The sequence below is a fragment of the Lagenorhynchus albirostris genome, chromosome X, assembly GCF_949774975.1.
Source record: "Lagenorhynchus albirostris chromosome X, mLagAlb1.1, whole genome shotgun sequence".
Lineage (NCBI taxonomy): Eukaryota > Metazoa > Chordata > Mammalia > Artiodactyla > Delphinidae > Lagenorhynchus > Lagenorhynchus albirostris.
The window spans coordinates 81,509,811-81,531,378 of NC_083116.1; positions in this window are offsets into that span (position 1 = coordinate 81,509,811).

Sequence of the window (21,568 nt, forward strand, 5' to 3'; positions counted from 1 at the left end):
AACATACTGTTATCTATGGGAGGACTGTGGTGCCCGGGACGCTCGCTGGCTCCAACGAGGGGCGCTAAGGGCTCCTTCTGAAGCCCATACGATGCCAGTCGTTTCAATGCACTTTGCTGCTGGCCCACGTGCTGGTTGCCCAGCTCTGCAATGTATGGGAATTCAACTCTGTAGCAGGTCTTCCCACCGGGGACGCTAATTTCGTTCACATCTTCGACCCTGAGCCCAGTGGCAGAGGCAAAAGCTGCGTCACTTCAGAGGCTCTTCCACCAGACGTTCGCAGAGGCGCCTGCCTTGGACTTGAAGCTACACAGAAGCAGGGACCTCAGGCACAGGGCAGACTGAGCGGTGTCCACCCTCATAGCATACAGCATTTCCTCGGGAACAGGGTCACTTTGGTGTCAGCTCTGGCATCCAAGATTTCGTGAGAGTGCTCCTTTGGTGACCAGAATCTATGGCTCACGCGGGACACGTGCAGCGGTTACTTGCGGACTTGCCATCTCAGACACTCTACCTCTGGGGCGTTCGGAAGCTGCGCGAATGTAACAAAGTGGGCTCAAGTCCAGTACCCGAAAAGTGTCTCATGCCTCTCCACAGATGGCAGGCGGCGTGTCTCCTGCTGCTGCAGAAGGACTGCAGACGTCTGTTTCAGGCTACAGGCTAGAAACGTGGTGCCCGCTGATAGAAATGCCGGCAGTGGCCCGCAGTGAAAGTGTCATGCACCTGGTGCTTTCTTCGACATAAGCAAGCCACACGCACCGGTCACGGACACGTGCCCCGGCGCGGGGCAGGGTGCGTGAAGCCACCTCTTTGGGCAAACCCTACGGATGGCCTGGCAAATGTGTCCCGTTTATGGGAAACTGTTACATTCCTTTCCGGTTTGATGAAAGGTACGTTACGAGCATTGCCCTTTTCTGGATTTGGAGTGCTGCCATGGAGTGCAACGCAGAGACCCAAGGGTTTGGGGGATAGGGAAATAGCACTTTGGCAGAGGCATCTCCATGCTGCCCCGAGCTCTGGGCTGCGTATTCAACTTGGAGTAAAGGCAGCCTGGGGTGCAATGCACGGACCGTCTGGCCCTAGACGGGATGTGCACGTGCAACAGACGAGCTGGAGGAGAGAAATGGGAGACCCGCAGTTCTTCGGGATAGGCCAGCTCTCATCCAGCTGGTTGCAAAAGCAGGCTCTGAAAGGCCTGGATGCCTTTTCTCAACACGCCACACAGGAGTTCAGTCACGCAGTACTACACTCGGAGTTTCTCAAGGGTACGTGGAGGGACAGCTTTTCAGACTGCACAGGAACGGAGTTCCTCACAGGGGAAATGGGATGTGTACCGGACAGGCTGGGTGAACAAAATTTCGTATGCAGTTGTCCTCCAGTGGACCGGGAAAGGGACCCAGGTCTGGCGAGCGCATAGTGTCTCTGGTCCCACACGTTCTGGGGCAGTGTGCTGCCTCAGCTCCCTTACAAGGCTGTGTTGACATTGAGCCACGTAAGTGGAATAAGCTGCCGAAGTCAGTTTGACGCACATCCCAGGGTAGCCTTGCAGAGTTCCAATCCCAAGCCCTGTGGAGACAGATGGGCCTGAAAGCGTTTCTTTCACCCACGACGGCTCTTTGAAAACTCCGGGTCATTCCGAGTGCAGGGAGGACTGCGGTGAAGAGGGCTGTGAGCGTCAGTCGTATCTTTTGTCCATGCCTCTTGGACGTGGAGTGTGGCAAAGCGTGCCCAGGTGGACGGGAGGACAAAGCCTTCCCAAATCAAGTTGCAGGCTGCCGTTGTTACATGGAATCCCGGGCTTTGTTCACTGCGGTGTGCGACCAAGAAATCCTGGCTTCGTGTTTGTTCCTTGAGTGCGGGAAGTCCTCGTAGAGGGAGGCTTGAGGTGTCCAGTGTTCACACAAATCGCTTCCGATCACAGGACGGAACATCGCACACACTTGTTGGCACTGTGGCCTCAGGTCCATTGCAAAGTAAGCCTTCGCCGAGGCGTGGGAAACGAGTCGCTCCCCAGCTCACGAATGCCCGTGATGAGGTGGGCCGGATGGAAGCATGGGGCTACCATGCTGCTTTGCCTGCAGGAGAAACATACGACAAGGTTCTAGAACATACTGTTATCTATGGGAGGACTGTGGTGCCCGGGACGCTCGCTGGCTCCAACGAGGGGCGCTAAGGGCTCCTTCTGAAGCCCATACGATGCCAGTCGTTTCAATGCACTTTGCTGCTGGCCCACGTGCTGGTTGCCCAGCTCTGCAATGTATGGGAATTCAACTCTGTAGCAGGTCTTCCCACCGGGGACGCTAATTTCGTTCACATCTTCGACCCTGAGCCCAGTGGCAGAGGCAAAAGCTGCGTCACTTCAGAGGCTCTTCCACCAGACGTTGGCAGAGGCGCCTGCCTTGGACTTGAAGCTACACAGAAGCAGGGACCTCAGGCACAGGGCAGACTGAGCGGTGTCCACCCTCATAGCATATAGCATTTCCTCGGGAACAGGGTCACTTTGGTGTCAGCTCTGGCATCCAAGATTTCGTGAGAGTGCTCCTTTGGTGACCAGAATCTATGGCTCACGCGGGACACGTGCAGCGGTTACTTGCGGACTTGCCATCTCAGACACTCTACCTCTGGGGCGTTCGGAAGCTGCGCGAATGTAACAAAGTGGGCTCAAGTCCAGTACCCGAAAAGTGTCTCATGCCTCTCCACAGATGGCAGGCGGCGTGTCTCCTGCTGCTGCAGAAGGACTGCAGACGTCTGTTTCAGGCTACAGGCTAGAAACGTGGTGCCCGCTGATAGAAATGCCGGCAGTGGCCCGCAGTGAAAGTGTCATGCACCTGGTGCTTTCTTCGACATAAGCAAGCCACACGCACCGGTCACGGACACGTGCCCCGGCGCGGGGCAGGGTGCGTGAAGCCACCTCTTTGGGCAAACCCTACGGATGGCCTGGCAAATGTGTCCCGTTTATGGGAAACTGTTATATTCCTTTCCGGTTTGATGAAAGGTACGTTACGAGCATTGCCCTTTTCTGGATTTGGAGTGCTGCCATGGAGTGCAACGCAGAGACCCAAGGGTTTGGGGGATAGGGAAATAGCACTTTGGCAGAGGCATCTCCATGCTGCCCCGAGCTCTGGGCTGCGTATTCAACTTGGAGTAAAGGCAGCCTGGGGTGCAATGCACGGACCGTCTGGCCCTAGACGGGATGTGCACGTGCAACAGACGAGCTGGAGGAGAGAAATGGGAGACCCGCAGTTCTTCGGGATAGGCCAGCTCTCATCCAGCTGGTTGCGAAAGCAGGCTCTGAAAGGCCTGGATGCCTTTTCTCAACACGCCACACAGGAGTTCAGTCACGCAGTACTACACTAGGAGTTTCTCAAGGGTACGTGGAGGGACAGCTTTTCAGACTGCACAGGAACGGAGTTCCTCACAGGGGAAATGGGATGTGTACCGGACAGGCTGGGTGAACAAAATTTCGTATGCAGTTGTCCTCCAGTGGACCGGGAAAGGGACCCAGGTCTGGCGAGCGCATAGTGTCTCTGGTCCCACACGTTCTGGGGCAGTGTGCTGCCTCAGCTCCCTTACAAGGCTGTGTTGACATTGAGCCACGTAAGTGGAATAAGCTGCCGAAGTCAGTTTGACGCACATCCCAGGGTAGCCTTGCAGAGTTCCAATCCCAAGCCCTGTGGAGACAGATGGGCCTGAAAGCGTTTCTTTCACCCACGACGGCTCTTTGAAAACTCCGGGTCATTCCGAGTGCAGGGAGGACTGCGGTGAAGAGGGCTGTGAGCGTCAGTCGTATCTTTTGTCCATGCCTCTTGGACGTGGAGTGTGGCAAAGCGTGCCTAGGTGGACGGGAGGACAAAGCCTTCCCAAATCAAGTTGCAGGCTGCCGTTGTTACATGGAATCCCGGGCTTTGTTCACTGCGGTGTGCGACCAAGAAATCCTGGCTTCGTGTTTGTTCCTTGAGTGCGGGAAGTCCTCGTAGAGGGAGGCTTGAGGTGTCCAGTGTTCACCCAAATCGCTTCCGATCACAGGACGGAACATCGCACACACTTGTTGGCACTGTGGCCTCAGGTCCATTGCAAAGTAAGCCTTCGCCGAGGCGTGGGAAACGAGTCGCTCCCCAGCTCACAAATGCCCGTGATGAGGTGGGCCGGATGGAAGCATGGGGCTACCATGCTGCTTTGCCTGCAGGAGAAACATACGACAAGGTTCTAGAACATACTGTTATCTATGGGAGGACTGTGGTGCCCGGGACGCTCGCTGGCTCCAACGAGGGGCGCTAAGGGCTCCTTCTGAAGCCCATACGATGCCAATCGTTTCAATGCACTTTGCTGCTGGCCCACGTGCTGGTTGCCCAGCTCTGCAATGTATGGGAATTCAACTCTGTAGCAGGTCTTCCCACCGGGGACGCTAATTTCGTTCACATCTTCGACCCTGAGCCCAGTGGCAGAGGCAAAAGCTGCGTCACTTCAGAGGCTCTTCCACCAGACGTTCGCAGAGGCGTCTGCCTTGGACTTGAAGCTACACAGAAGCAGGGACCTCAGGCACAGGGCAGACTGAGCGGTGTCCACCCTCATAGCATACAGCATTTCCTCGGGAACAGGGTCACTTTGGTGTCAGCTCTGGCATCCAAGATTTCGTGAGAGTGCTCCTTTGGTGACCAGAATCTATGGCTCACGCGGGACACGTGCAGCGGTTACTTGCGGACTTGCCATCTCAGACACTCTACCTCTGGGGCGTTCGGAAGCTGCGCGAATGTAACAAAGTGGGCTCAAGTCCAGTACCCGAAAAGTGTCTCATGCCTCTCCACAGATGGCAGGCGGCGTGTCTCCTGCTGCTGCAGAAGGACTGCAGACGTCTGTTTCAGGCTACAGGCTAGAAACGTGGTGCCCGCTGATAGAAATGCCGGCAGTGGCCCGCAGTGAAAGTGTCATGCACCTGGTGCTTTCTTCGACATAAGCAAGCCACACGCACCGGTCACGGACACGTGCCCCGGCGCGGGGCAGGGTGCGTGAAGCCACCTCTTTGGGCAAACCCTACGGATGGCCTGGCAAATGTGTCCCGTTTATGGGAAACTGTTACATTCCTTTCCGGTTTGATGAAAGGTACGTTACGAGCATTGCCCTTTTCTGGATTTGGAGTGCTGCCATGGAGTGCAACGCAGAGACCCAAGGGTTTGGGGGATAGGGAAATAGCACTTTGGCAGAGGCATCTCCATGCTGCCCCGAGCTCTGGGCTGCGTATTCAACTTGGAGTAAAGGCAGCCTGGGGTGCAATGCACGGACCGTCTGGCCCTAGACGGGATGTGCACGTGCAACAGACGAGCTGGAGGAGAGAAATGGGAGACCCGCAGTTCTTCGGGATAGGCCAGCTCTCATCCAGCTGGTTGCGAAAGCAGGCTCTGAAAGGCCTGGATGCCTTTTCTCAACACGCCACACAGGAGTTCAGTCGCGCAGTACTACACTCGGAGTTTCTCAAGGGTACGTGGAGGGACAGCTTTTCAGACTGCATAGGAACGGAGTTCCTCACAGGGGAAATGGGATGTGTACCGGACAGGCTGGGTGAACAAAATTTCGTATGCAGTTGTCCTCCAGTGGACCGGGAAAGGGACCCAGGTCTGGCGAGCGCATAGTGTCTCTGGTCCCACACGTTCTGGGGCAGTGTGCTGCCTCAGCTCCCTTACAAGGCTGTGTTGACATTGAGCCACGTAAGTGGAATAAGCTGCCGAAGTCAGTTTGACGCACATCCCAGGGTAGCCTTGCAGAGTTCCAATCCCAAGCCCTGTGGAGACAGATGGGCCTGAAAGCGTTTCTTTCACCCACGACGGCTCTTTGAAAACTCCGGGTCATTCCGAGTGCAGGGAGGACTGCGGTGAAGAGGGCTGTGAGCGTCAGTCGTATCTTTTGTCCATGCCTCTTGGACGTGGAGTGTGGCAAAGCGTGCCCAGGTGGACGGGAGGACAAAGCCTTCCCAAATCAAGTTGCAGGCTGCCGTTGTTACATGGAATCCCGGGCTTTGTTCACTGCGGTGTGCGACCAAGAAATCCTGGCTTCGTGTTTGTTCCTTGAGTGCGGGAAGTCCTCGTAGAGGGAGGCTTGAGGTGTCCAGTGTTCACCCAAATCGCTTCCGATCACAGGACGGAACATCGCACACACTTGTTGGCACTGTGGCCTCAGGTCCATTGCAAAGTAAGCCTTCGCCGAGGCGTGGGAAACGAGTCGCTCCCCAGCTCACAAATGCCCGTGATGAGGTGGGCCGGATGGAAGCATGGGGCTACCATGCTGCTTTGCCTGCAGGAGAAACATACGACAAGGTTCTAGAACATACTGTTATCTATGGGAGGACTGTGGTGCCCGGGACGCTCGCTGGCTCCAACGAGGGGCGCTAAGGGCTCCTTCTGAAGCCCATACGATGCCAGTCGTTTCAATGCACTTTGCTGCTGGCCCACGTGCTGGTTGCCCAGCTCTGCAATGTATGGGAATTCAACTCTGTAGCAGGTCTTCCCACCGGGGACGCTAATTTCGTTCACATCTTCGACCCTGAGCCCAGTGGCAGAGGCAAAAGCTGCGTCACTTCAGAGGCTCTTCCACCAGACGTTGGCAGAGGCGCCTGCCTTGGACTTGAAGCTACACAGAAGCAGGGACCTCAGGCACAGGGCAGACTGAGCGGTGTCCACCCTCATAGCATATAGCATTTCCTCGGGAACAGGGTCACTTTGGTGTCAGCTCTGGCATCCAAGATTTCGTGAGAGTGCTCCTTTGGTGACCAGAATCTATGGCTCACGCGGGACACGTGCAGCGGTTACTTGCGGACTTGCCATCTCAGACACTCTCCCTCTGGGGCGTTCGGAAGCTGCGCGAATGTAACAAAGTGGGCTCAAGTCCAGTACCCGAAAAGTGTCTCATGCCTCTCAACAGATGGCAGGCGGCGTGTCTCCTGCTGCTGCAGAAGGACTGCAGACGTCTGTTTCAGGCTACAGGCTAGAAACGTGGTGCCCGCTGATAGAAATGCCGGCAGTGGCCCGCAGTGAAAGTGTCATGCACCTGGTGCTTTCTTCGACATAGCAAGCTACACGCACCGGTCACGGACACGTGCCCCGGCGCGGGGCAGGGTGCGTGAAGCCACCTCTTTGGGCAAACCCTACGGATGGCCTGGCAAATGTGTCCCGTTTATGGGAAACTGTTATATTCCTTTCCGGTTTGATGAAAGGTACGTTACGAGCATTGCCCTTTTCTGGATTTGGAGTGCTGCCATGGAGTGCAACGCAGAGACCCAAGGGTTTGGGGGATAGGGAAATAGCACTTTGGCAGAGGCATCTCCATGCTGCCCCGAGCTCTGGGCTGCGTATTCAACTTGGAGTAAAGGCAGCCTGGGGTGCAATGCACGGACCGTCTGGCCCTAGACGGGATGTGCACGTGCAACAGACGAGCTGGAGGAGAGAAATGGGAGACCCGCAGTTCTTCGGGATAGGCCAGCTCTCATCCAGCTGGTTGCGAAAGCAGGCTCTGAAAGGCCTGGATGCCTTTTCTCAACACGCCACACAGGACTTCAGTCACGCAGTACTACACTCGGAGTTTCTCAAGGGTACGTGGAGGGACAGCTTTTCAGACTGCACAGGAACGGAGTTCCTCACAGGGGAAATAGGATGTGTACCGGACAGGCTGCGTGAACAAAATTTCGTATGCAGTTGTCCTCCAGTGGACCGGGAAAGGGACCCAGGTCTGGCGAGCGCATAGTGTCTCTGGTCCCACACGTTCTGGGGCAGTGTGCTGCCTCAGCTCCCTTACAAGGCTGTGTTGACATTGAGCCACGTAAGTGGAATAAGCTGCCGAAGTCAGTTTGACGCACATCCCAGGGTAGCCTTGCAGAGTTCCAATCCCAAGCCCTGTGGAGACAGATGGGCCTGAAAGCGTTTCTTTCACCCACGACGGCTCTTTGAAAACTCCGGGTCATTCCGAGTGCAGGGAGGACTGCGGTGAAGAGGGCTGTGAGCGTCAGTCGTACCTTTTGTCCATGCCTCTTGGACGTGGAGTGTGGCAAAGCGTGCCCAGGTGGACGGGAGGACAAAGCCTTCCCAAATCAAGTTGCAGGCTGCCGTTGTTACATGGAATCCCGGGCTTTGTTCACTGCGGTGTGCGACCAAGAAATCCTGGCTTCGTGTTTGTTCCTTGAGTGCGGGAAGTCCTCGTAGAGGGAGGCTTGAGGTGTCCAGTGTTCACCCAAATCGCTTCCGATCACAGGACGGAACATCGCACACACTTGTTGGCACTGTGGCCTCAGGTCCATTGCAAAGTAAGCCTTCGCCGAGGCGTGGGAAACGAGTCGCTCCCCAGCTCACAAATGCCCGTGATGAGGTGGGCCGGATGGAAGCATGGGGCTACCATGCTGCTTTGCCTGCAGGAGAAACATACGACAAGGTTCTAGAACATACTGTTATCTATGGGAGGACTGTGGTGCCCGGGACGCTCGCTGGCTCCAACGAGGGGCGCTAAGGGCTCCTTCTGAAGCCCATACGATGCCAGTCGTTTCAATGCACTTTGCTGCTGGCCCACGTGCTGGTTGCCCAGCTCTGCAATGTATGGGAATTCAACTCTGTAGCAGGTCTTCCCACCGGGGACGCTAATTTCATTCACATCTTCGACCCTGAGCCCAGTGGCAGAGGCAAAAGCTGCGTCACTTCAGAGGCTCTTCCACCAGACGTTCGCAGAGGCGCCTGCCTTGGACTTGAAGCTACACAGAAGCAGGGACCTCAGGCACAGGGCAGACTGAGCGGTGTCCACCCTCATAGCATACAGCATTTCCTCGGGAACAGGGTCACTTTGGTGTCAGCTCTGGCATCCAAGATTTCGTGAGAGTGCTCCTTTGGTGACCAGAATCTATGGCTCACGCGGGACACGTGCAGCGGTTACTTGCGGACTTGCCATCTCAGACACTCTACCTCTGGGGCGTTCGGAAGCTGCGCGAATGTAACAAAGTGGGCTCAAGTCCAGTACCCGAAAAGTGTCTCATGCCTCTCCACAGATGGCAGGCGGCGTGTCTCCTGCTGCTGCAGAAGGACTGCAGACGTCTGTTTCAGGCTACAGGCTAGAAACGTGGTGCCCGCTGATAGAAATGCCGGCAGTGGCCCGCAGTGAAAGTGTCATGCACCTGGTGCGTTCTTCGACATAAGCAAGCCACACGCACCGGTCACGGACACGTGCCCCGGCGCGGGGCAGGGTGCGTGAAGCCACCTCTTTGGGCAAACCCTACGGATGGCCTGGCAAATGTGTCCCGTTTATGGGAAACTCTTACATTCCTTTCCGGTTTGATGAAAGGTACGTTACGAGCATTGCCCTTTTCTGGATTTGGAGTGCTGCCATGGAGTGCAACGCAGAGACCCAAGGGTTTGGGGGATGGGGAAATAGCACTTTGGCAGAGGCATCTCCATGCTGCCCCGAGCTCTGGGCTGCGTATTCAACTTGGAGTAAAGGCAGCCTGGGGTGCAATGCACGGACCGTCTGGCCCTAGACGGGATGTGCACGTGCAACAGACGAGCTGGAGGAGAGAAATGGGAGACCCGCAGTTCTTCGGGATAGGCCAGCTCTCATCCAGCTGGTTGCGAAAGCAGGCTCTGAAAGGCCTGGATGCCTTTTCTCAACACGCCACACAGGAGTTCAGTCACGCAGTACTACACTCGGAGTTTCTCAAGGGTACGTGGAGGGACAGCTTTTCAGACTGCACAGGAACGGAGTTCCTCACAGGGGAAATGGGATGTGTACCGGACAGGCTGGGTGAACAAAATTTCGTATGCAGTTGTCCTCCAGTGGACCGGGAAAGGGACCCAGGTCTGGCGAGCGCATAGTGTCTCTGGTCCCACACGTTCTGGGGCAGTGTGCTGCCTCAGCTCCCTTACAAGGCTGTGTTGACATTGAGCCACGTAAGTGGAATAAGCTGCCGAAGTCAGTTTGACGCACATCCCAGGGTAGCCTTGCAGAGTTCCAATCCCAAGCCCTGTGGAGACAGATGGGCCTGAAAGCGTTTCTTTCACCCACGACGGCTCTTTGAAAACTCCGGGTCATTCCGAGTGCAGGGAGGACTGCGGTGAAGAGGGCTGTGAGCGTCAGTCGTATCTTTTGTCCATGCCTCTTGGACGTGGAGTGTGGCAAAGCGTGCCCAGGTGGACGGGAGGACAAAGCCTTCCCAAATCAAGTTGCAGGCTGCCGTTGTTACATGGAATCCCGGGCTTTGTTCACTGCGGTGTGCGACCAAGAAATCCTGGCTTCGTGTTTGTTCCTTGAGTGCGGGAAGTCCTCGTAGAGGGAGGCTTGAGGTGTCCAGTGTTCACCCAAATCGCTTCCGATCACAGGACGGAACATCGCACACACTTGTTGGCACTGTGGCCTCAGGTCCATTGCAAAGTAAGCCTTCGCCGAGGCGTGGGAAACGAGTCGCTCCCCAGCTCACAAATGCCCGTGATGAGGTGGGCCGGATGGAAGCATGGGGCTACCATGCTGCTTTGCCTGCAGGAGAAACATACGACAAGGTTCTAGAACATACTGTTATCTATGGGAGGACTGTGGTGCCCGGGACGCTCGCTGGCTCCAACGAGGGGCGCTAAGGGCTCCTTCTGAAGCCCATACGATGCCAGTCGTTTCAATGCACTTTGCTGCTGGCCCACGTGCTGGTTGCCCAGCTCTGCAATGTATGGGAATTCAACTCTGTAGCAGGTCTTCCCACCGGGGACGCTAATTTCGTTCACATCTTCGACCCTGAGCCCAGTGGCAGAGGCAAAAGCTGCGTCACTTCAGAGGCTCTTCCACCAGACGTTCGCAGAGGCGCCTGCCTTGGACTTGAAGCTACACAGAAGCAGGGACCTCAGGCACAGGGCAGACTGAGCGGTGTCCACCCTCATAGCATACAGCATTTCCTCGGGAACAGGGTCACTTTGGTGTCAGCTCTGGCATCCAAGATTTCGTGAGAGTGCTCCTTTGGTGACCAGAATCTATGGCTCACGCGGGACACGTGCAGCGGTTACTTGCGGACTTGCCATCTCAGACACTCTACCTCTGGGGCGTTCGGAAGCTGCGCGAATGTAACAAAGTGGGCTCAAGTCCAGTACCCGAAAAGTGTCTCATGCCTCTCCACAGATGGCAGGCGGCGTGTCTCCTGCTGCTGCAGAAGGACTGCAGACGTCTGTTTCAGGCTACAGGCTAGAAACGTGGTGCCCGCTGATAGAAATGCCGGCAGTGGCCCGCAGTGAAAGTGTCATGCACCTGGTGCTTTCTTCGACATAAGCAAGCCACACGCACCGGTCACGGACACGTGCCCCGGCGCGGGGCAGGGTGCGTGAAGCCACCTCTTTGGGCAAACCCTACGGATGGCCTGGCAAATGTGTCCCGTTTATGGGAAACTGTTACATTCCTTTCCGGTTTGATGAAAGGTACGTTACGAGCATTGCCCTTTTCTGGATTTGGAGTGCTGCCATGGAGTGCAACGCAGAGACCCAAGGGTTTGGGGGATAGGGAAATAGCACTTTGGCAGAGGCATCTCCATGCTGCCCCGAGCTCTGGGCTGCGTATTCAACTTGGAGTAAAGGCAGCCTGGGGTGCAATGCACGGACCGTCTGGCCCTAGACGGGATGTGCACGTGCAACAGACGAGCTGGAGGAGAGAAATGGGAGACCCGCAGTTCTTCGGGATAGGCCAGCTCTCATCCAGCTGGTTGCGAAAGCAGGCTCTGAAAGGCCTGGATGCCTTTTCTCAACACGCCACACAGGAGTTCAGTCACGCAGTACTACACTCGGAGTTTCTCAAGGGTACGTGGAGGGACAGCTTTTCAGACTGCACAGGAACGGAGTTCCTCACAGGGGAAATGGGATGTGTACCGGACAGGCTGGGTGAACAAAATTTCGTATGCAGTTGTCCTCCAGTGGACCGGGAAAGGGACCCAGGTCTGGCGAGCGCATAGTGTCTCTGGTCCCACACGTTCTGGGGCAGTGTGCTGCCTCAGCTCCCTTACAAGGCTGTGTTGACATTGAGCCACGTAAGTGGAATAAGCTGCCGAAGTCAGTTTGACGCACATCCCAGGGTAGCCTTGCAGAGTTCCAATCCCAAGCCCTGTGGAGACAGATGGGCCTGAAAGCGTTTCTTTCACCCACGACGGCTCTTTGAAAACTCCGGGTCATTCCGAGTGCAGGGAGGACTGCGGTGAAGAGGGCTGTGAGCGTCAGTCGTATCTTTTGTCCATGCCTCTTGGACGTGGAGTGTGGCAAAGCGTGCCCAGGTGGACGGGAGGACAAAGCCTTCCCAAATCAAGTTGCAGGCTGCCGTTGTTACATGGAATCCCGGGCTTTGTTCACTGCGGTGTGCGACCAAGAAATCCTGGCTTCGTGTTTGTTCCTTGAGTGCGGGAAGTCCTCGTAGAGGGAGGCTTGAGGTGTCCAGTGTTCACCCAAATCGCTTCCGATCACAGGACGGAACATCGCACACACTTGTTGGCACTGTGGCCTCAGGTCCATTGCAAAGTAAGCCTTCGCCGAGGCGTGGGAAACGAGTCGCTCCCCAGCTCACAAATGCCCGTGATGAGGTGGGCCGGATGGAAGCATGGGGCTACCATGCTGCTTTGCCTGCAGGAGAAACATACGACAAGGTTCTAGAACATACTGTTATCTATGGGAGGACTGTGGTGCCCGGGACGCTCGCTGGCTCCAACGAGGGGCGCTAAGGGCTCCTTCTGAAGCCCATACGATGCCAGTCGTTTCAATGCACTTTGCTGCTGGCCCACGTGCTGGTTGCCCAGCTCTGCAATGTATGGGAATTCAACTCTGTAGCAGGTCTTCCCACCGGGGACGCTAATTTCGTTCACATCTTCGACCCTGAGCCCAGTGGCAGAGGCAAAAGCTGCGTCACTTCAGAGGCTCTTCCACCAGACGTTCGCAGAGGCGCCTGCCTTGGACTTGAAGCTACACAGAAGCAGGGACCTCAGGCACAGGGCAGACTGAGCGGTGTCCACCCTCATAGCATACAGCATTTCCTCGGGAACAGGGTCACTTTGGTGTCAGCTCTGGCATCCAAGATTTCGTGAGAGTGCTCCTTTGGTGACCAGAATCTATGGCTCACGCGGGACACGTGCAGCGGTTACTTGCGGACTTGCCATCTCAGACACTCTACCTCTGGGGCGTTCGGAAGCTGCGCGAATGTAACAAAGTGGGCTCAAGTCCAGTACCCGAAAAGTGTCTCATGCCTCTCCACAGATGGCAGGCGGCGTGTCTCCTGCTGCTGCAGAAGGACTGCAGACGTCTGTTTCAGGCTACAGGCTAGAAACGTGGTGCCCGCTGATAGAAATGCCGGCAGTGGCCCGCAGTGAAAGTGTCATGCACCTGGTGCGTTCTTCGACATAAGCAAGCCACACGCACCGGTCACGGACACGTGCCCCGGCGCGGGGCAGGGTGCGTGAAGCCACCTCTTTGGGCAAACCCTACGGATGGCCTGGCAAATGTGTCCCGTTTATGGGAAACTCTTACATTCCTTTCCGGTTTGATGAAAGGTACGTTACGAGCATTGCCCTTTTCTGGATTTGGAGTGCTGCCATGGAGTGCAACGCAGAGACCCAAGGGTTTGGGGGATGGGGAAATAGCACTTTGGCAGAGGCATCTCCATGCTGCCCCGAGCTCTGGGCTGCGTATTCAACTTGGAGTAAAGGCAGCCTGGGGTGCAATGCACGGACCGTCTGGCCCTAGACGGGATGTGCACGTGCAACAGACGAGCTGGAGGAGAGAAATGGGAGACCCGCAGTTCTTCGGGATAGGCCAGCTCTCATCCAGCTGGTTGCGAAAGCAGGCTCTGAAAGGCCTGGATGCCTTTTCTCAACACGCCACACAGGAGTTCAGTCACGCAGTACTACACTCGGAGTTTCTCAAGGGTACGTGGAGGGACAGCTTTTCAGACTGCACAGGAACGGAGTTCCTCACAGGGGAAATGGGATGTGTACCGGACAGGCTGGGTGAACAAAATTTCGTATGCAGTTGTCCTCCAGTGGACCGGGAAAGGGACCCAGGTCTGGCGAGCACATAGTGTCTCTGGTCCCACACGTTCTGGGGCAGTGTGCTGCCTCAGCTCCCTTACAAGGCTGTGTTGACATTGAGCCACGTAAGTGGAATAAGCTGCCGAAGTCAGTTTGACGCACATCCCAGGGTAGCCTTGCAGAGTTCCAATCCCAAGCCCTGTGGAGACAGATGGGCCTGAAAGCGTTTCTTTCACCCACGACGGCTCTTTGAAAACTCCGGGTCATTCCGAGTGCAGGGAGGACTGCGGTGAAGAGGGCTGTGAGCGTCAGTCGTATCTTTTGTCCATGCCTCTTGGACGTGGAGTGTGGCAAAGCGTGCCCAGGTGGACGGGAGGACAAAGCCTTCCCAAATCAAGTTGCAGGCTGCCGTTGTTACATGGAATCCCGGGCTTTGTTCACTGCGGTGTGCGACCAAGAAATCCTGGCTTCGTGTTTGTTCCTTGAGTGCGGGAAGTCCTCGTAGAGGGAGGCTTGAGGTGTCCAGTGTTCACCCAAATCGCTTCCGATCACAGGACGGAACATCGCACACACTTGTTGGCACTGTGGCCTCAGGTCCATTGCAAAGTAAGCCTTCGCCGAGGCGTGGGAAACGAGTCGCTCCCCAGCTCACAAATGCCCGTGATGAGGTGGGCCGGATGGAAGCATGGGGCTACCATGCTGCTTTGCCTGCAGGAGAAACATACGACAAGGTTCTAGAACATACTGTTATCTATGGGAGGACTGTGGTGCCCGGGACGCTCGCTGGCTCCAACGAGGGGCGCTAAGGGCTCCTTCTGAAGCCCATACGATGCCAGTCGTTTCAATGCACTTTGCTGCTGGCCCACGTGCTGGTTGCCCAGCTCTGCAATGTATGGGAATTCAACTCTGTAGCAGGTCTTCCCACCGGGGACGCTAATTTCGTTCACATCTTCGACCCTGAGCCCAGTGGCAGAGGCAAAAGCTGCGTCACTTCAGAGGCTCTTCCACCAGACGTTGGCAGAGGCGCCTGCCTTGGACTTGAAGCTACACAGAAGCAGGGACCTCAGGCACAGGGCAGACTGAGCGGTGTCCACCCTCATAGCATACAGCATTTCCTCGGGAACAGGGTCACTTTGGTGTCAGCTCTGGCATCCAAGATTTCGTGAGAGTGCTCCTTTGGTGACCAGAATCTATGGCTCACGCGGGACACGTGCAGCGGTTACTTGCGGACTTGCCATCTCAGACACTCTACCTCTGGGGCGTTCGGAAGCTGCGCGAATGTAACAAAGTGGGCTCAAGTCCAGTACCCGAAAAGTGTCTCATGCCTCTCCACAGATGGCAGGCGGCGTGTCTCCTGCTGCTGCAGAAGGACTGCAGACGTCTGTTTCAGGCTACAGGCTAGAAACGTGGTGCCCGCTGATAGAAATGCCGGCAGTGGCCCGCAGTGAAAGTGTCATGCACCTGGTGCTTTCTTCGACATAAGCAAGCCACACGCACCGGTCACGGACACGTGCCCCGGCGCGGGGCAGGGTGCGTGAAGCCACCTCTTTGGGCAAACCCTACGGATGGCCTGGCAAATGTGTCCCGTTTATGGGAAACTGTTACATTCCTTTCCGGTTTGATGAAAGGTACGTTACGAGCATTGCCCTTTTCTGGATTTGGAGTGCTGCCATGGAGTGCAACGCAGAGACCCAAGGGTTTGGGGGATAGGGAAATAGCACTTTGGCAGAGGCATCTCCATGCTGCCCCGAGCTCTGGGCTGCGTATTCAACTTGGAGTAAAGGCAGCCTGGGGTGCAATGCACGGACCGTCTGGCCCTAGACGGGATGTGCACGTGCAACAGACGAGCTGGAGGAGAGAAATGGGAGACCCGCAGTTCTTCGGGATAGGCCAGCTCTCATCCAGCTGGTTGCGAAAGCAGGCTCTGAAAGGCCTGGATGCCTTTTCTCAACACGCCACACAGGAGTTCAGTCACGCAGTACTACACTCGGAGTTTCTCAAGGGTACGTGGAGGGACAGCTTTTCAGACTGCACAGGAACGGAGTTCCTCACAGGGGAAATGGGATGTGTACCGGACAGGCTGGGTGAACAAAATTTCGTATGCAGTTGTCCTCCAGTGGACCGGGAAAGGGACCCAGGTCTGGCGAGCACATAGTGTCTCTGGTCCCACACGTTCTGGGGCAGTGTGCTGCCTCAGCTCCCTTACAAGGCTGTGTTGACATTGAGCCACGTAAGTGGAATAAGCTGCCGAAGTCAGTTTGACGCACATCCCAGGGTAGCCTTGCAGAGTTCCAATCCCAAGCCCTGTGGAGACAGATGGGCCTGAAAGCGTTTCTTTCACCCACGACGGCTCTTTGAAAACTCCGGGTCATTCCGAGTGCAGGGAGGACTGCGGTGAAGAGGGCTGTGAGCGTCAGTCGTATCTTTTGTCCATGCCTCTTGGACGTGGAGTGTGGCAAAGCGTGCCCAGGTGGACGGGAGGACAAAGCCTTCCCAAATCAAGTTGCAGGCTGCCGTTGTTACATGGAATCCCGGGCTTTGTTCACTGCGGTGTGCGACCAAGAAATCCTGGCTTCGTGTTTGTTCCTTGAGTGCGGGAAGTCCTCGTAGAGGGAGGCTTGAGGTGTCCAGTGTTCACCCAAATCGCTTCCGATCACAGGACGGAACATCGCACACACTTGTTGGCACTGTGGCCTCAGGTCCATTGCAAAGTAAGCCTTCGCCGAGGCGTGGGAAACGAGTCGCTCCCCAGCTCACAAATGCCCGTGATGAGGTGGGCCGGATGGAAGCATGGGGCTACCATGCTGCTTTGCCTGCAGGAGAAACATACGACAAGGTTCTAGAACATACTGTTATCTATGGGAGGACTGTGGTGCCCGGGACGCTCGCTGGCTCCAACGAGGGGCGCTAAGGGCTCCTTCTGAAGCCCATACGATGCCAGTCGTTTCAATGCACTTTGCTGCTGGCCCACGTGCTGGTTGCCCAGCTCTGCAATGTATGGGAATTCAACTCTGTAGCAGGTCTTCCCACCGGGGACGCTAATTTCGTTCACATCTTCGACCCTGAGCCCAGTGGCAGAGGCAAAAGCTGCGTCACTTCAGAGGCTCTTCCACCAGACGTTCGCAGAGGCGCCTGCCTTGGACTTGAAGCTACACAGAAGCAGGGACCTCAGGCACAGGGCAGACTGAGCGGTGTCCACCCTCATAGCATACAGCATTTCCTCGGGAACAGGGTCACTTTGGTGTCAGCTCTGGCATCCAAGATTTCGTGAGAGTGCTCCTTTGGTGACCAGAATCTATGGCTCACGCGGGACACGTGCAGCGGTTACTTGCGGACTTGCCATCTCAGACACTCTACCTCTGGGGCGTTCGGAAGCTGCGCGAATGTAACAAAGTGGGCTCAAGTCCAGTACCCGAAAAGTGTCTCATGCCTCTCCACAGATGGCAGGCGGCGTGTCTCCTGCTGCTGCAGAAGGACTGCAGACGTCTGTTTCAGGCTACAGGCTAGAAACGTGGTGCCCGCTGATAGAAATGCCGGCAGTGGCCCGCAGTGAAAGTGTCATGCACCTGGTGCTTTCTTCGACATAAGCAAGCCACACGCACCGGTCACGGACACGTGCCCCGGCGCGGGGCAGGGTGCGTGAAGCCACCTCTTTGGGCAAACCCTACGGATGGCCTGGCAAATGTGTCCCGTTTATGGGAAACTCTTACATTCCTTTCCGGTTTGATGAAAGGTACGTTACGAGCATTGCCCTTTTCTGGATTTGGAGTGCTGCCATGGAGTGCAACGCAGAGACCCAAGGGTTTGGGGGATAGGGAAATAGCACTTTGGCAGAGGCATCTCCATGCTGCCCCGAGCTCTGGGCTGCGTATTCAACTTGGAGTAAAGGCAGCCTGGGGTGCAATGCACGGACCGTCTGGCCCTAGACGGGATGTGCACGTGCAACAGACGAGCTGGAGGAGAGAAATGGGAGACCCGCAGTTCTTCGGGATAGGCCAGCTCTCATCCAGCTGGTTGCGAAAGCAGGCTCTGAAAGGCCTGGATGCCTTTTCTCAACACGCCACACAGGAGTTCAGTCACGCAGTACTACACTCGGAGTTTCTCAAGGGTACGTGGAGGGACAGCTTTTCAGACTGCACAGGAACGGAGTTCCTCACAGGGGAAATGGGATGTGTACCGGACAGGCTGGGTGAACAAAATTTCGTATGCAGTTGTCCTCCAGTGGACCGGGAAAGGGACCCAGGTCTGGCGAGCGCATAGTGTCTCTGGTCCCACACGTTCTGGGGCAGTGTGCTGCCTCAGCTCCCTTACAAGGCTGTGTTGACATTGAGCCACGTAAGTGGAATAAGCTGCCGAAGTCAGTTTGACGCACATCCCAGGGTAGCCTTGCAGAGTTCCAATCCCAAGCCCTGTGGAGACAGATGGGCCTGAAAGCGTTTCTTTCACCCACGACGGCTCTTTGAAAACTCCGGGTCATTCCGAGTGCAGGGAGGACTGCGGTGAAGAGGGCTGTGAGCGTCAGTCGTATCTTTTGTCCATGCCTCTTGGACGTGGAGTGTGGCAAAGCGTGCCCAGGTGGACGGGAGGACAAAGCCTTCCCAAATCAAGTTGCAGGCTGCCGTTGTTACATGGAATCCCGGGCTTTGTTCACTGCGGTGTGCGACCAAGAAATCCTGGCTTCGTGTTTGTTCCTTGAGTGCGGGAAGTCCTCGTAGAGGGAGGCTTGAGGTGTCCAGTGTTCACCCAAATCGCTTCCGATCACAGGACGGAACATCGCAACACTTGTTGGCACTGTGGCCTCAGGTCCATTGCAAAGTAAGCCTTCGCCGAGGCGTGGGAAACGAGTCGCTCCCCAGCTCACAAATGCCCGTGATGAGGTGGGCCGGATGGAAGCATGGGGCTACCATGCTGCTTTGCCTGCAGGAGAAACATACGACAAGGTTCTAGAACATACTGTTATCTATGGGAGGACTGTGGTGCCCGGGACGCTCGCTGGCTCCAACGAGGGGCGCTAAGGGCTCCTTCTGAAGCCCATACGATGCCAGTCGTTTCAATGCACTTTGCTGCTGGCCCACGTGCTGGTTGCCCAGCTCTGCAATGTATGGGAATTCAACTCTGTAGCAGGTCTTCCCACCGGGGACGCTAATTTCGTTCACATCTTCGACCCTGAGCCCAGTGGCAGAGGCAAAAGCTGCGTCACTTCAGAGGCTCTTCCACCAGACGTTGGCAGAGGCGCCTGCCTTGGACTTGAAGCTACACAGAAGCAGGGACCTCAGGCACAGGGCAGACTGAGCGGTGTCCACCCTCATAGCATACAGCATTTCCTCGGGAACAGGGTCACTTTGGTGTCAGCTCTGGCATCCAAGATTTCGTGAGAGTGCTCCTTTGGTGACCAGAATCTATGGCTCACGCGGGACACGTGCAGCGGTTACTTGCGGACTTGCCATCTCAGACACTCTACCTCTGGGGCGTTCGGAAGCTGCGCGAATGTAACAAAGTGGGCTCAAGTCCAGTACCCGAAAAGTGTCTCATGCCTCTCCACAGATGGCAGGCGGCGTGTCTCCTGCTGCTGCAGAAGGACTGCAGACGTCTGTTTCAGGCTACAGGCTAGAAACGTGGTGCCCACTGATAGAAATGCCGGCAGTGGCCCGCAGTGAAAGTGTCATGCACCTGGTGCTTTCTTCGACATAAGCAAGCCACACGCACCGGTCACGGACACGTGCCCCGGCGCGGGGCAGGGTGCGTGAAGCCACCTCTTTGGGCAAACCCTACGGATGGCCTGGCAAATGTGTCCCGTTTATGGGAAACTGTTATATTCCTTTCCGGTTTGATGAAAGGTACGTTACGAGCATTGCCCTTTTCTGGATTTGGAGTGCTGCCATGGAGTGCAACGCAGAGACCCAAGGGTTTGGGGGATAGGGAAATAGCACTTTGGCAGAGGCATCTCCATGCTGCCCCGAGCTCTGGGCTGCGTATTCAACTTGGAGTAAAGGCAGCCTGGGGTGCAATGCACGGACCGTCTGGCCCTAGACGGGATGTGCACGTGCAACAGACGAGCTGGAGGAGAGAAATGGGAGACCCGCAGTTCTTCGGGATAGGCCAGCTCTCATCCAGCTGGTTGCAAAAGCAGGCTCTGAAAGGCCTGGATGCCTTTTCTCAACACGCCACACAGGAGTTCAGTCACGCAGTACTACACTCGGAGTTTCTCAAGGGTACGTGGAGGGACAGCTTTTCAGACTGCACAGGAACGGAGTTCCTCACAGGGGAAATGGGATGTGTACCGGACAGGCTGGGTGAACAAAATTTCGTATGCAGTTGTCCTCCAGTGGACCGGGAAAGGGACCCAGGTCTGGCGAGCACATAGTGTCTCTGGTCCCACACGTTCTGGGGCAGTGTGCTGCCTCAGCTCCCTTACAAGGCTGTGTTGAAATTGAGCCACGTAAGTGGAATAAGCTGCCGAAGTCAGTTTGACGCACATCCCAGGGTAGCCTTGCAGAGTTCCAATCCCAAGCCCTGTGGAGACAGATGGGCCTGAAAGCGTTTCTTTCACCCACGACGGCTCTTTGAAAACTCCGGGTCATTCCGAGTGCAGGGAGGACTGCGGTGAAGAGGGCTGTGAGCGTCAGTCGTATCTTTTGTCCATGCCTCTTGGACGTGGAGTGTGGCAAAGCGTGCCCAGGTGGACGGGAGGACAAAGCCTTCCCAAATCAAGTTGCAGGCTGCCGTTGTTACATGGAATCCCGGGCTTTGTTCACTGCGGTGTGCGACCAAGAAATCCTGGCTTCGTGTTTGTTCCTTGAGTGCGGGAAGTCCTCGTAGAGGGAGGCTTGAGGTGTCCAGTGTTCACCCAAATCGCTTCCGATCACAGGACGGAACATCGCACACACTTGTTGGCACTGTGGCCTCAGGTCCATTGCAAAGTAAGCCTTCGCCGAGGCGTGGGAAACGAGTCGCTCCCCAGCTCACAAATGCCCGTGATGAGGTGGGCCGGATGGAAGCATGGGGCTACCATGCTGCTTTGCCTGCAGGAGAAACATACGACAAGGTTCTAGAACATACTGTTATCTATGGGAGGACTGTGGTGCCCGGGACGCTCGCTGGCTCCAACGAGGGGCGCTAAGGGCTCCTTCTGAAGCCCATACGATGCCAGTCGTTTCAATGCACTTTGCTGCTGGCCCACGTGCTGGTTGCCCAGCTCTGCAATGTATGGGAATTCAACTCTGTAGCAGGTCTTCCCACCGGGGACGCTAATTTCGTTCACATCTTCGACCCTGAGCCCAGTGGCAGAGGCAAAAGCTGCGTCACTTCAGAGGCTCTTCCACCAGACGTTCGCAGAGGCGCCTGCCTTGGACTTGAAGCTACACAGAAGCAGGGACCTCAGGCACAGGGCAGACTGAGCGGTGTCCACCCTCATAGCATACAGCATTTCCTCGGGAACAGGGTCACTTTGGTGTCAGCTCTGGCATCCAAGATTTCGTGAGAGTGCTCCTTTGGTGACCAGAATCTATGGCTCACGCGGGACACGTGCAGCGGTTACTTGCGGACTTGCCATCTCAGACACTCTACCTCTGG